The sequence below is a fragment of the Manacus candei genome, unplaced genomic scaffold (assembly GCF_025592945.1).
Source record: "Manacus candei isolate 608988 ecotype Guabito, Panama unplaced genomic scaffold, ASM2559294v1 h1tg000023l, whole genome shotgun sequence".
Lineage (NCBI taxonomy): Eukaryota > Metazoa > Chordata > Aves > Passeriformes > Pipridae > Manacus > Manacus candei.
In genome coordinates this window covers 24,167,937-24,182,108 of record NW_026138071.1, presented here as the reverse complement: position 1 = coordinate 24,182,108, position 14,172 = coordinate 24,167,937, and the positions used below count along the sequence as shown (strand labels likewise).

The window sequence follows — 14,172 nt, the reverse complement described above, 5'->3', positions numbered from 1 at the left end:
TCCAGATGCTTCAGACTTAATTTAGCTGACAGTCAAGCTTGTGACCTGGACCTGTGTTTTGCTGAAAGCTCAATACCTTGTGGAGTAGGGCAGAAAAACCAATGTTTTGGAAATCTATGTGTTTACCTAGAATAAACAGTGAATTTGTTTCCCTCTTAAGTAGTGTAGGAGAGTCAGGCAATGGAAGATCACTTCCAGGGGTGTTTGGGGGGGAAAAGGAGCACATTTATAAATGTTATAGGAAAGACAGAACTTCAGGAAACTGCTGCTGTGAGGTCTTGACTTTATGAGGCACCCAAGCACAGATGAAATTCAGAGCAGTTCATAGGTTTTGCAGGCTCTGAGCTCTGCTCTTCCCTCATCCTGTTGAATTTCTAAGGTCTGCAAACTTTCTCACGTCCGTTCCACACACACTGAAGTCAAAGAGGAGAGGCTTTCTCCAGTGACTGACTCAAACCCAGGCTGCTTTCAGTGGAAACAGAGGCACCGTTTTATGTGGTCTCAGAACCCTTTCACCCACTTGATTTACTTTTGCTCATATGTAGGTTCCAAATCGTCATCTATAGAAGGGCTTGTCAGTGCTTAGTTTCAGCTGAAATTAGCCTCTATTTAAAAGTGTGTGTCTGTGTGTGTGTGCCAGGACTGACTCATCTTGTAGAGACTTCAGCTGCCTGATCTTTCACAAATTAGGATTAATTTTTTTCTCTAAGAACTTTTTTTTTTCTCAAGGGTATCAAAATCTGTGAGAAGTTCCCATTTGGAAGAATTTTTCTGTGTTGTTGCTAGATTTTTGCTTAGGTTTGGGGTGATAAATCCAAAAGTAATTTAATCTTTTTTCTTACCACTGGCAGTAACTCTGATGCTCTCAGGGTAAAGGAGTTGTTACAAAGGCCCATTTCTTGAATATTTGGCTTTCTTCTAGTGAACAGATCTTGCACATCTGATTTTTTGAGTCACAGCAGTCATAAGCACAAAATACAAACATGACAACAAGCCATCTAGCTTAGCCAGCTGTCCAAATGTTTATGTGTGTGCCCCTCAGTCAGTGACACGTACAACTGAAATGCTAAACCCAAGTTCAGCTGTAAATCTAAACCCATTAGGAGTTTTTCTTGTATCCTTTTGTAAAACCTTGTGTCCTTGGCAGATGGTTTAGTGATGCCATGTAGCATCTTCACAGCTTTGTTGTGGGGCCTGGGAGATCTTGGTGGGTTTGGGGCCCAAGGTCAAGGATTTTGATACCTGGGGAGCAGGAGAGAGTGTAGGTATGGTGGGTTTTACTGGGATCTGGCTCTCTCTTTCCCATCTTGTTTTCCACTTCTCTGTCAGCCTCATGTCTGCTCTCTCGGGTCTCCTCTGGCCCCTCTCAGAGGGAGCCCAGGCAGTGTGGTGGCTGCAGGGAAGGTGTGAAGGATGCTGCAAGTCTCAGGCAATCTCTGTTTTCTCAGAGATCTATCAGGGACTCTTGGGGTCACTTGGCAGCTTGCTTTTATTCCCACACACCATCCTTGTTTTAATTTCGGTCCTGGAGGTCAAGGTCTGAGTCCCAAGTGCTCTGTGCTCGCCTGCAGGAGCAGAGATCTTTCAGGGAGGTTGTTGAGAAAACAAGCAAATAACAACTCAGAGAGTGGTCTAGGTTATTGTAAGTCCACATGGTTGTGTTTCAAATGAATGTTCCCAGACAGCAGCTGATGTAAACTTCAGGAGACAGTGTTCTGCCAGCGTGATGGATGTTCATTGGCAGCTGATGGAGCAGTCGTGCAAATGTCACTGAGACAACAGTTTCCCGAAGTGCTGATTAGTTTTGTCTCTCTTGCATAACTTACTGAGAGAAAAGCACACACCTGCCCAACTGGAGAAATGGAATTATGACGTGGTTAAAGTGTATTCATGACCACAGTCAGGAGTTGTTGGAAGAGGATTGGGTTGTCGTTTTGGGAAGTCCATAATCAGTTCTGAACTTTCTAGATCTCTCACCACCCAAGAGGCATATCCAGAATAACCTTCTGTGGACCTCTATGGATATGTAGCAAAATACCAGTGCTGGGAAATGAATGGTCAGTTCACAAGAGATTGTCAAGCTGACATCTTGAAACATTCTCTTCATTTTAGACTGGAAAACAGGAAGTGCTCCCTGTCCCTGCAGGAGGGTGAGTCCCAGTGACCTGGGTTTGGTAGCATGGTGCCATCTTCCAAGGCAGTGGCAGGAATGTCCTAAGCACAGACATTAAAATACTTGGGTTTGCCTGGCAGGACATTGGGTGAATTATCCTTTGGGTGGGGACACAAGAGGTTCTGGTGCCACAACTTGGCCTTCCTGATAATACTGAGGTCAGAGGAGCAGCTTCAACGTGCAGTTGTGAGCTGGCGCTTGGAAAACACTCTGAACATCAAGGACAGTTTTTGGGTGCTCTTCAGTGGCTGCCCTGCTTTCTGCCAAGAGCTGCAATTTCTTCCAGCCATTGGCTCTGCCAAGGCTTAACTCTGCTGCCTGTCCTTCCCAATGACTTCTCTACATCCTTGTTCTCTTCCCTTCCACCTTCACTGCTCCCAAACCTATCCTCAATCAAAAAATGCCTAGGTGGTACCCAGATGTTTGTCCCTTGCATCAAGCACAAGTCTGGAAGGATGGGAGAATATCCCTTGTCCATGGGCAGGCCTTCACACTGCAGGAAAAAAAAACAAAACAAAACAAAAAACCCACAAAAAAAAACCCAGGAAAGGGGCAATTTTTGCTTCTAAGGCAAAATCTTCACTGACCTGAAAAGAGCCAGGATTCAGTGCTGGAGTTGTACTTTATTTTTCTTTCCCCTGTTTCCTGCCAGTATATCTTAAGTTCATTGCTTTGTTTTGTCCACAAATCACCTGTAATCCTTCAGTGAGGGTTTCTGTATCTTGCTGACTTTATGGCACAGTAGGGATCACAGCTCTAGCAGGGATCTTCAGGGTGTAATCAGAATCCCAAATAAATGAGGGACTGTGTAAGCATAGCATTATCATATACTAATTCTCAGCTCGTTATGGAAACCTTTACTTCAGAATAGTGGCACCTCCTTCTCCTTTGTTAATGCTCTTTAAAAATGTTTTATTAATGCAATTATCTGAATATAACTTAACAAAGTAAGGCCTCTCCTCAAAAGGCACATGCAAGCATGCAGCAGCTGTCCCAGCACCTCAGAGCCCTGAAATGCAGCGTGTCCATCCTGACACTGGAGAAGGGGAGGCAGTGAAACCAAACAGTGATTCCCCATCCCCAGAACCATGCCAGAAATAGAAATTAAGTGGTGCCAGTTACAGCCTGGCTCAGACTGCCAGTTACCCAGCCTGAGAGTGCAACCTCATCCGATATGAATGGAACACTTGGGGCATTCTGGAGCATTCCCGATGGGGTGATGCTGTTAGGTGACAAACAGGAGTGTGATGCAACCCTGGGTTGAAAGGGAAGGTGAGGGGAGAAGTGTGTAACCATGCAGTGCCTGGGGTGGTGCAGTGGTGTAACCATCCCCTGCTCCCGAGGTCTCTCTGCTCTCCCCAGCTGGGCTGGACTGTCCAGCTGCAGGTTGGGACTGTGGATGCTCCAGTTTGTGTCAGTGTGAGAGTACAGAGTCACAACACCTTAAACCTCAGGAGCTTCCTTAGGCCACTGGGAAGACATCGGGGGGGAGGAAAGGAATGTTGGAAAGTACTCAAGTCATGGCAAGAACAAGCATTATTGAAGGATGTTGGTAGTGTACTAAGCCAGTCCTCCAAATCACTAGTAGCTCTAGATCTTTGCTCATGAATTCCAAGAAGCTGATTACTAACCCAAGCTAGCATGAGGCCCCGATTTTAATATTGGCATTTTCCTCTCCAAGGAAGGAAGTTGTGTGCTGCAGGGTTTGGTTTTTTCTACTATGACTCAAACAAATGGGGCTTTTTCTATTTTTTTTTCCTTCTTCTTCATCTTGTGTGTTCTGCAGTGTCATGTACGGCTAGAAAATGATAATACAAAAGAAATTTCAATAACATGCCTGTGCTTTAATAAAAGGAGCCATGAACAATGCCAGCTCTGAAGATAGCATACAGCCTTTGAAATCAGACAGGGGAAACAGAACATCAGTCAGATGGAAAAGTATGATTTATTATCTCCCTCCTGGCAAAATTACAGTGACAATGTCTATGCAAAGGAATCTAAAATTACTGACTTACTGTATTTCTGTCATAATCTGTATCAAGAAAACATACTAAAATAGATAGGCCTGTCACATATTGATCTATAGTGATACCTTTTTAAAAAAATTATGTTATGTACTTAGGTACTGATTCTGTAACATATATATTACATTATGCACAAATATATTATTAGAATAGGTGAAAGAAGATGGTCTTTACTCAGAATTTGGCTAAAAAAAAAAATCCATGTCTTCCAGTTGTCTTCCCCAGTTTGTAGTAACACATGGAGGCCCCAAAAGCTCAGAGCTCAGTGGCACAGGCTGTGCTACACACAGACTGTCTCAGAGCTTCCCACTGAAATAGATGAGACCCAAACCTTGAGCAGGATTCAAACCCACCAGGAATTGAGCACAAGCCCCTGTTTTAATCCCAGTGCACTGCCCAGTGTGGCAGCGCAGTGCAGAGTTGGGCCTGTACTCGCAAGCCCAAGGGATTGGTATTTTTCCAGTAAATATGACACAGGAATTAAAGTGTGCCCAACATTTGTACTGCCAGAGCTGTGGCCAGGCTTTCAGTTATTCAGGAAATAGCCCGTTGGCTCTGCTTGCTTCCAGAGAGCTGCTGAAAGAGAGGGGATATCTCTGCACAGCCAGAGGAGAAGCTCTGGCGCTTCCCCTCCCCTCCCTCCATTGCTGCTGGAGCTGTACTGTTAAGAAAATGGAATGTGTGGTACATGCAGCCACTACCAGCTCCTTCCAGGAGTGGGAAAGTCAAGTCTGAGGCTTTATTTCATGCCAGGGAATGCTCAGTGGGGCCAAGGAGAGAAGGGCTTATCCCTTGGCTCTCCCGGGCTGTGTTCGTCTCTGTCACACAGGGTGTTTCTGTAGGGCTGGTGAGTGTGAGGTCCTCAGGTCATCAGCTTATGAAGAAGGATGTCATCCTTAGAAACATTCCCAGTTCATTAGTGAGAAGGTTTTCTAGGAAACTGTTTCCTACCAGAGTGAGGGAAAGTGCAGGTGTGTGTTTGTTGCCACTGGAATGTGTTTTATGTTGCATTCATTAAAAATAATGCTCAATTAGCCAATTATTCTAGATATTGTTTTAAAGACTGTAATTAGGTAAGTCATGTAGTGACAATGCTCAGTCTAGTTACAAGATAAAAATACATGTAGCATTAGGCTTCCTTACTCTGTTCTATGGTACAGTTCAGAGGGAATTCTTTGGGAATTACAGTAAAATCAGTGTGCTAGGAGGAACATTAGCTTTGAAGCAGCTCCTCGAAGCAGGGAATCTCTAAATCTGTTAACTGTGGTCATCCCAGTCAGCAAAACCTTTCTGACTGAGGGTTAGCCCAGTGTGCTCCCTGTGTTAGCAGATCCCAGTGTATTCTCTTATCACAGGTAACCCATTCAAACCCATTTTCATTTGACATTCTCCCCAGTTTGTGCTCATAACCAAGTGGGATAACATCCTCTGAGAGACAGAAACCTCCTGGACCCTGCTGGCTTCTTTCCTGGGGGTTAGGCACTGACAACTGGGTACAGGGGGCAGAAAGGAGAATTTGGAAAATGCCTTCTCCACAGTGCCAGCTGGTAAAGAGTTGCAGGCTGTCTGTGGCTATGAACTGCTGTGGCTCCATGGATCAGGAGTGGCCCACTGGGATGTTACACTGGTGTTCAGTGCCAGGCAGGTAGTCCTCTGTGGAGTTTGCATGATGCTGACCTGGGATAAGGGCTTGTCCAAGGGAGCTCCCACAAAGCCCAATCCGCCCTGCCAGAAAGTGAAGAGTAAGGCCAGGCTATCAAAAAAGGGACAGAGAGTGGAGGATGAGAGAGAAAAGTATTTGCCCCCTCACTCCTCTCAGTGCAGGGGTAATGGGGTCGCTGTCAAAGCCCAGGAGCAAAGGGAACCACAACCACAGCAAACCCCAGCAGATGTGATCTCAGCCCCCACCCACTGCTTGGCAGGACAGGGCTTTGGAGCAGGGCCTGGAGACAGTGAAGAAGAAGGGTATGTGTGTGTAGGTGCACTACACCCTGCACTGAGCACCCTTGGGCTCCTCTGCCCTCAGCAGCGTAAAGGAAAAAAGCAAGTCAGCTCCTGATGGCTCCTTGGACATAGACTCAGGATCAGCCAACATGTCTTTCCTTGGGAGGAGAAAAAGGTGACTGCATGTGTTGATGGAGAACAGTAATGGGCTCTTGTCTCCAGCTCCAGTGCTGGAGTGAACCCTGAGCTCAGCAGCAGTGAGCAAGGGCAAAGCATTCAGGAAGGAGCTGCTCCTTTGAGGGGAAGGAGGGAGCATGTTGGGGTGGTGAGGGGATGCAGGAGCTCTGGGGGGTGAGACCGGCTTCCCTTAGGGCACAGGAGGTGCAAAACTGTGAAATGCCAAGTCTGAGGGTGACTGAGCACCAAAGTCTGCAGTGGGGCAGGAAGAGCTGCCACCTGCCTGTGATGGCTGCAGCCCAGCCAGGAGTCACCACCAGTCCATCACTGTGATGCTTTCCAGCCTGAGCTGTGTGGGGACACGGAGTTTGTCTTCAGACGAAGCAGACTGGCTCAAAGATTGCATTCAGTTCAGTGAACAGCCATCATCTGGCTGTCCTGTGGGTAAAGGAGTCCAGATTCATCCCTGGTGTAGATCTGCCTGGCCAGTACTGTGGCTGTGCATCTGATGATCCAGACAGGAAACGGCAGGAGAAGGAATGGGACCAAGGTCCAAACCTCCTCCAAGGTGATATGGCTGGTTATATTATACCTACCTTCTTAATACAAATTCACTGTTTTATCAGTGCACAGAGCTGATCTTGCCACCTTCTCCCATTTTTCAGCATCAACAAAGGAAGAAACAGCAGATTTGGGTATAGGGAAAACACGTGTGAAAGGGATCACCTTTCTGACCAGGTTCTTGTTTCCTTTTTCCCTGCTCCAAGAAGCTTTCTCCTAGACATGACTCCTTCATTGCAAGAGCCGACTGGGAGGGAATGGAGAGCAGGACACTGCCAGCTGGACTCACATTCCCTGTTGACATTAAAAGGGACTTAACAAATGTGAAGCACACAGAGACGTTTGTCTGTGTCCGAACAGGGCTGTGCATCGTGCTTTGGAGCCACAGTCCCATCTGTCATATCTATAACCTTTCAGAAGGAGTCCCTTCCCTGTGCACTGGGCATGTCTGAGCTGAAAAACTATTGTAATAAAGTCATAAAAATTATCACCAAAGTAATAGAGAACTCCAGTCCCCTCAGCCCCAGGGTAGGTGAGGTGCAACTATTGTAAGGAATAAAATGAGACATATATCAAAGCAAAGGGAGCGTTCTTATGGAAGAAGTGCAAAGTCATGTTTTTACAGAAAGCTTCACTGCTGCTCTTGGGAGAGAAAAGCAACCACGAGACTGCAGATACACAGCTCCCGTGGAAAAAGGGCCAGGACTCTGCTCAAGGTTGTCTCTCTCTCATCAGCTAATGGAGGAGTCACTCTTCAGATCCAGACGTGGTTCCAGGAGCCTTTTAAACTCATCAAATTGTGTGGCACAGAGCAAGCCTGAGTACAAAGCTCCTAATGCCGTCACAGCCCTGAACCATCGGATGTGGGCCCAGGACAGCCCTGGTGAGGCACATCTTCTGTGCTTCTCTCCCTCGTCTGGCTCACTGATCTGTGTAGCTCCCCAGGAAGTTTTAGAAAAAGATGGTCAGGATGATGTTGTTTCCAGGTATGGATAGGCATGCTCAGGGGATGAGGGAAAGAGAGGAATACATGACTTCTGAGGTGGATTACAGTATCCTTATGCCTTTCCATCTCCAGAATCCAAGCCTGGTCACCAGAATGCTGGAAAGCCTCAGAGATGTGAACAGACAAGCAGCAGTTACAGGGGTAACTCAAGTGGAGCTTTGGTTGGAGGGCTGCTGTAGGCTAAGAAAATAGGCAAAGTCATGTTCAACCTCCTTGTCATGGGGCTACTTTGAGTACAGGATGGAGTCACCATTTACAGAAAATGTTTTCAGGAATGTATTTGAGTGTCTCTTGTCCTTTCCATTGAGGAAATTTGTATTTCATTTCAGTCTTACCTAGTAATGTGTGTGTGTGTGTGTGTTGGGGGCTCCCTTAGAAAAACAGGATCTCAGCATCCGCTTCTGCTGCTTCTTGGAAGCCAGCTCCTTGGTTCAGCCAATCTGCAGTATGGTGCAAGCATTTTTCAATTTTTGGATGGCTCAGTTCATTTGTATTGCTAGTGCTCCATGTAAGTAGGATCTAGCTCCAGTTTTTTCGCTGCAGATAAATTATCTAATGACTTAGTAGTTTTTTTCCTGTTGCAAAGTCATTTGCAACCTGATGGTGTTTTCCATGATTGTACTCATCTATAATCACTGAAGAGGTTGTTTATTTGAGCAACTTTCCACCTTTGGAAAATCCAAGGGGTTACAGTTTCTGTAGTGTAATTTATACTGTAGCTCCACTGGCTGGGTGAATGATTTTTATTTTATTAAGTACGTGACAAAAATGAGTGACATTTTTGCTGCTAACAGTAAAAGCAAAGCAAGCAGCCCAAAAGAGGAGATTTCAGTCTCACCTTCAGGTGGGACTCAATCACCAGCTCCTTCTCCACCAGTTTAGCACCTGCAAAATTTCTCGACTGAAAGCTTTCTCTGAATTTTCCTGCAGTCTCCTGCTAATCTGCCTGAGATCACAGGCAATTTCAATAACAATGAAAATTATTCTAATTTCGGCTCCAGGAGTATCTCTGATGAAAGCTATCCCAGTTCCTTTCTTATTCCTCTCCCCTGGTTTATGACTTCCCACCTCAGCCATAATGCAGAAGCCATTTTTGCCTCCGAATTGATTCATCAGGTCCTTTTAAACTTTCTTCCCTTTCTTGCTTCCTGCCAGTAAATTCACCACCTGAAACTGTAGCTACAGAAATAATTTCCATCAGAATTGCCATTGTCCTGAGCATCATTAAAAGTTACAGCTGCTCTTAAGATATAAGTGCCCAATTTGACAGAGTTCACTTTCCATCGCCCTGCTTTTCCTGCTGTTCCCTCTGGATCGAGCAGGATGCCAGCAGTCCAGGCTGAGGAAAGAAGCTGAATGGGATTGTCCTGAAAGATGGAGAGATTGACAGCAGCCATGGTTTTTGGTTTTCCTTCCCTTGGAGTCCAGGGGATGGGACACATCCAGACGTGTAGGCAGGAGGTGCATGTGGATACAGCTTGTGGCAAGGTCTGCAGAAGTGCCAGGTTAGATCCAGTACATTCCAAACCATTTTGACATTAGTAGAAATGGAGAGGATGTAATTTCCTGTTTAAGGGGTTGGCATTTCTTTTTCTAACATGTTCTCAGGGGAGAAAGCATTGCAATTCCATACTTAGTGAAACTACCATGAAAAGCCTTTTGCAATATCACCTAGAAAAGGCCTATCCTTACACACCATGTCCCTTTTGGTGTTTAAACATGTCTGATTAAGGTTCCCAGTGATACCAAGAGTTCTGGTATCTCCTCGGCATTTGCTCTGATGTGATGGATCTTTGGGTTTCCCCAGGGCTCAGAAAGAAAAGCTCACTGCCTTAATTTCTTGGTTATACACCACTTCAAATTCCAATTGACCAAGCAGATTCCTCCAGTCCTTCTGGCCATGTTGTAAATTCACCTGTTTGATGTGGAAGGCATCACAGGCCCCCATAACAGATGTATTCAATTCCATGGAAATACTTAGACTGTATTCTACTAACTTGAACAACCCCTGTATGATGATCAGTAGGTCTATTGTAACATGATTAGATGGTTATAAACACTTACGTGTAGCTTTTCTATTTCAATTCCCCGAAGAAATGTCAAGTATTCCTGATACAATACTCATGAAGTTTGTATTGCTCTGTAGCTGTCTGGCAGTAGCTGTGTATAACTGATGAAGGGCTGTTGTGTGTCAGACAGCACGAGGACACGGTCCCTGTGTGATCACTTCATGGCACCTTCTCAATAAGATGAAGTCTTCCAGGATGGGATTATGGGACATTCTTGTACAAAAACCCTCTTCAGGCTTAGCTGGAGAGTGTAGGAAGGAGGAGGAAGAGAGCAGCCCAGCAAATCCTGAGAACTGGATCTCAGAACAGATGACTGGAGGGCAGTTGCAAGAATTTGCCATAGCTTTGAGCAGCCTCGGTGCTGGCTCCAGCACAGATGTAAGCCTTCTTCCACAAGGCTGGAAACCCAGGTGCAAAGAAAACACCACACAGCTGAAAGTCTTTTCTTGAAAAGTGAGGGGAGGTCCAGAGCATTGGGAAGTAAGTGGCTGTGCTCAACATGTCTGGAGGAGCTGGCATCCAGATTCATAGAGTGGGCAGTCACAAGGAGCAAGGTCTCTGTGTTAATGATACAGGATCCACTGGCTCTTGAAGTACTTAGGTGCCAAATGACACTTCAGTCTTGGAAGGCTATTGGAAAATGAGCAGCATTTTCCCAGCTCCTGGAGGGGTATGAGCCTCACACCCTGAGTCTGAGTGAAGCCAGCTGGAAGAATCACAGCTCATCACAGGAGACTGCAGCCTTGAAACCTGGTCTGAGATCTCTTGTGGGCTGGGTGACAGCCCGTGTGCAGGACTGACGTGAGTGCACTTGGAAACCACAGTTATCCTGGTGAGTGTGGCAGGGGAGCCAGAAGGGATGTCGAGGAAGATTGCTTCTGATTGACAGAACAAACAGGTGAAGAAAAAGTATCAGTCACATGTCACCTTCAGAGTTTTTAGTTTGTCTTGGGTAAATCACTCCCTTCCCACCTCTCTAGAGATATTTGTGTAGAAGCAGCTAAGAGTGATTGACAAGCAGACGTGTGACAGAGAAATCCTCATTGCAAGCAGGGAAGAGGAGGAATGCACAATAATGTTTCACACACACACACATATATATGTATATATGTATGTATGCTTCCTCTGTCCACTCTAGGGCAACACTTACTACTCAGCGAGGAGCTTCTGCAGGGCAATGTACATGTGATGGAAAAGGCTTTTGTGTGTTTGGGGCAGCAGAGAGGTGGCTTGGGGTGGTGTAGTTGTGGACAAGGGAGAAATACAGGTGAGGTTCAGTAAGTATTTGGGACAAGAGAATTCCTATGACTAAATGAGATGACTGAGGTGGAGTAAAGTTTAAGTCTTGCAGAAGTTTCTTGCAAGACCTTGACTAAAAACGAAGTTTTGTGTGTCGGTTATTGGTGTGATTGTACCCACTGCCTTGGTCTAAAAAAATGTTTGATCCAGATCTCTTCAGCTGTAAAAAAGCATTAACAAGTAGATTTAAACATTAAGTTTTGAGTTCAGATTTCTGTTTTCTCCACCTCTCCCTTAAGTTTGTGAATGGTCACGTTTTTAGGCTATTTTCCTCAAGAATTGTTTGATCATGTGATCTCTCTGTCTGTTCACCAGTCTTTCTGGAGGACCTGAGGGCTTGCTGGAGCCCTCACAGACATCTCAGAGGGGTGACATTTCTGTGGGTTTATGAAACCTCGTAGCTGACTAAAGAACCACTTGGTGCCCAACCCTGTAAGACAGGGAGACCTGTATCTCTGAGAGGAGCAGCTGGATGCTATTAGCAATCATAATTCCTACGTATCCTGGCATTTACTTCCAAAGAGAGGATGAAAGTGGTGGGAACTGGTGTGAAGGGGTGCAGGAGTGAAGATTAGGAGATGTGGTGTCCACATCCTGTTTGGCTTCCTGATTTCCCCTGCTCAGGGTGTATCTTGTTTTTCATTCTGTTCCTTTTGCTGCCTTTTTCATTTGTTTGTTTATATCATCTATCAAGTTTGTCATTATGTGCTCATGCACATAAAATCTTTATTAGCCATGTGTATTCTTTATTCTCTGGTTTAATTTTCCTTCCTTCTTCCTTCGTTAACAAACTCTGCTGATTCCAGATGTTTCCCATTTGACAGCACCTGAGATTTAAGGTTTTCCAGCCACACAACAGAACAAGTGCTGACTCCTTCCTCTGGCCACCCTGGTGTGTGTGACAGAGCCCTTTCCTTTTGGGCAGTGGTGAGGAGAATGTTTCTTCACCAGTGTCTCTTGAAATCCTTCCTAAAAGTCTTCTAAGAGATTATTCTGCCTTGGGCAGCTGGAGTAAATAAATGATCACCTTTGTGATCCTTTAATCTTAACAATGTGTCCAGAATAATCAGTTTAAGGGACAGCAGTAAAGCATTTGCACTGTCCGTGTGGGACAGTGTCCTCTCTCTTTCCTACTCCAGAAACCCTCTGTATTTTTTCAACCTCCTTTTCCAGTAGGGATGAGTTTCTTTTCTGGAACTGGTGTTTCAACTTCAGTGGCTACAGAAGTGTAAACCACCCCTCTTCCATGGGGTCAGGAATCAGGAAACAAAGTTTTGGGATGTATTTCACTGGTTCCCCGTTTGTCATTTTGCTGCTGGGTCTACCTACTGCCTGTATCCATAGAGAGAGGACTTTTTTGGCCAACTGTTCCCCAAGGAGGATAGCTCCAGGGAAAGCAATAGCTTGGCTGCAGAGCTTGCAGACATCAGTTTAGAGATGCTCAATCAGTGTGCTTGGGGGAAAAGTCCTTTCTGAAAGGGCAGGGTTTTGCAAATCGGATCCCAAAGCACATTCCGTGGGAGAAAGTGCCAAGACATTCATAAACTAAGTGGACAGGAGGGCTGGAGTCCCCCATGGATGTGAGGGGCTGGGGAAGAGCCATGGTAAGGGGCACTGGCAAGTGAGAAAAATGGTCACACAGAGGAAGATCCTGGTGGCAAGACCAAGGAGCTTGACTTTGATACAGTGGGGAAGAGGAGGTGGCAGAGAAAAGTCTGACTGATGCCAAAGCAGCCTTTGCTTTTGCTGGCTGCTCATTCCTTGTTCCTGCTGGGATGTGCTCTCCTGCTTTAATTGTGCACAGTTCTCCCCTCTTGGAGAGCTGCTCTCCGTGCCAGGGAACATCATGGTTTATTGCAGTGTCACTGTCAGGTTACACTGACAACGCTGAAGCAAAAGATGTGCGTGTCATGTCTCGTTTGCTCAGAGCAGAGTTGTTCAGGGGCACCTTCTGCTTGTGCTGATCATCTTTAAGCCACGGATTGGGCTGCAGTCCTGGAAACCCATCCCATATTTCTTAGCATTGCAGCCAGCGTAGTAGTGAGGATGGCTACAAGTCCTGGAGGATATGGCAGTGAAAGGCTCCACAAATCACAAGATCTACTTCTGCTGCTCCGTATAATTAGCGATTAAAATGAGTAAAAACAAAGCAGCAATTTTCTTATTGATCCCCCAGCAAATAGTTCTGTCTATTTTCTGCTGTATTGTTTCTTCTTATTAAATAGCCTTGAATAAGAAATGTCAGTCAAATGAATTTAGATTCCTGATGCTTCAGACGGAAATCAAAGCAGGATTGAATGAGGAATGATAATTAGAGAGAGGAATTCCACCTCCACATGCTTCTTCCCTTGCTCAAGGAGTGCTGATTTTATCTAAATTGCCAAAGCCGTGAGCAAATGAAAGGTGATGGGAATTACAGACTGCAGACGCTGAGACAAAGCAAGGGAAGCTTTAATTAGTGCGTTTTAAGGTAGAAATGAATTTCCTGGGAATAAATTATTAGACTCAAGACATATGGAGCTTCTTAGAGGTGAACTGAAAAGCTTTTTACCTGCCAGAACCAGGGCTCATCTGTCTTGTAGAAATGAGTGACCCATCAGTGTGATCTGCAACACATCAGGATTAATCCTTCTTTCTTTACATCTCACTTTTTCTTTTTTTTTTTTTTGTTTTTTTTTTTTTTTGTTTTGTTTTTTTGTTTTTTTTTTTTTTGTTTGTTTGTTTTGGTTTGGTTTGGTTTTTTTGGGTTTTTTTTGTTTTTTAATATTGGGGAATTCCCACTGCTGCAGGCTCCCATCAATGCAACATAAAGCAGAATTTTTTTCCAATACCCACATTTAATCATTCAAGTGTAGGTGATGGATCTACCATTGCTGAGAAAATGGGAGGTACATATTGAACCTACTGGTACTGAAAGGA

At 45.2% G+C, this 14,172-nt stretch overlaps 1 protein-coding gene across 3 annotated transcripts in view; it reads left to right on the top strand.

Annotated features, from left to right (window-relative positions):
* The window catches only part of VWC2L (von Willebrand factor C domain containing 2 like), a 44,088-nt gene that overhangs the window by 2,078 nt on the left and 27,838 nt on the right, over positions 1-14,172 (top strand). The window lies entirely within an intron of this gene.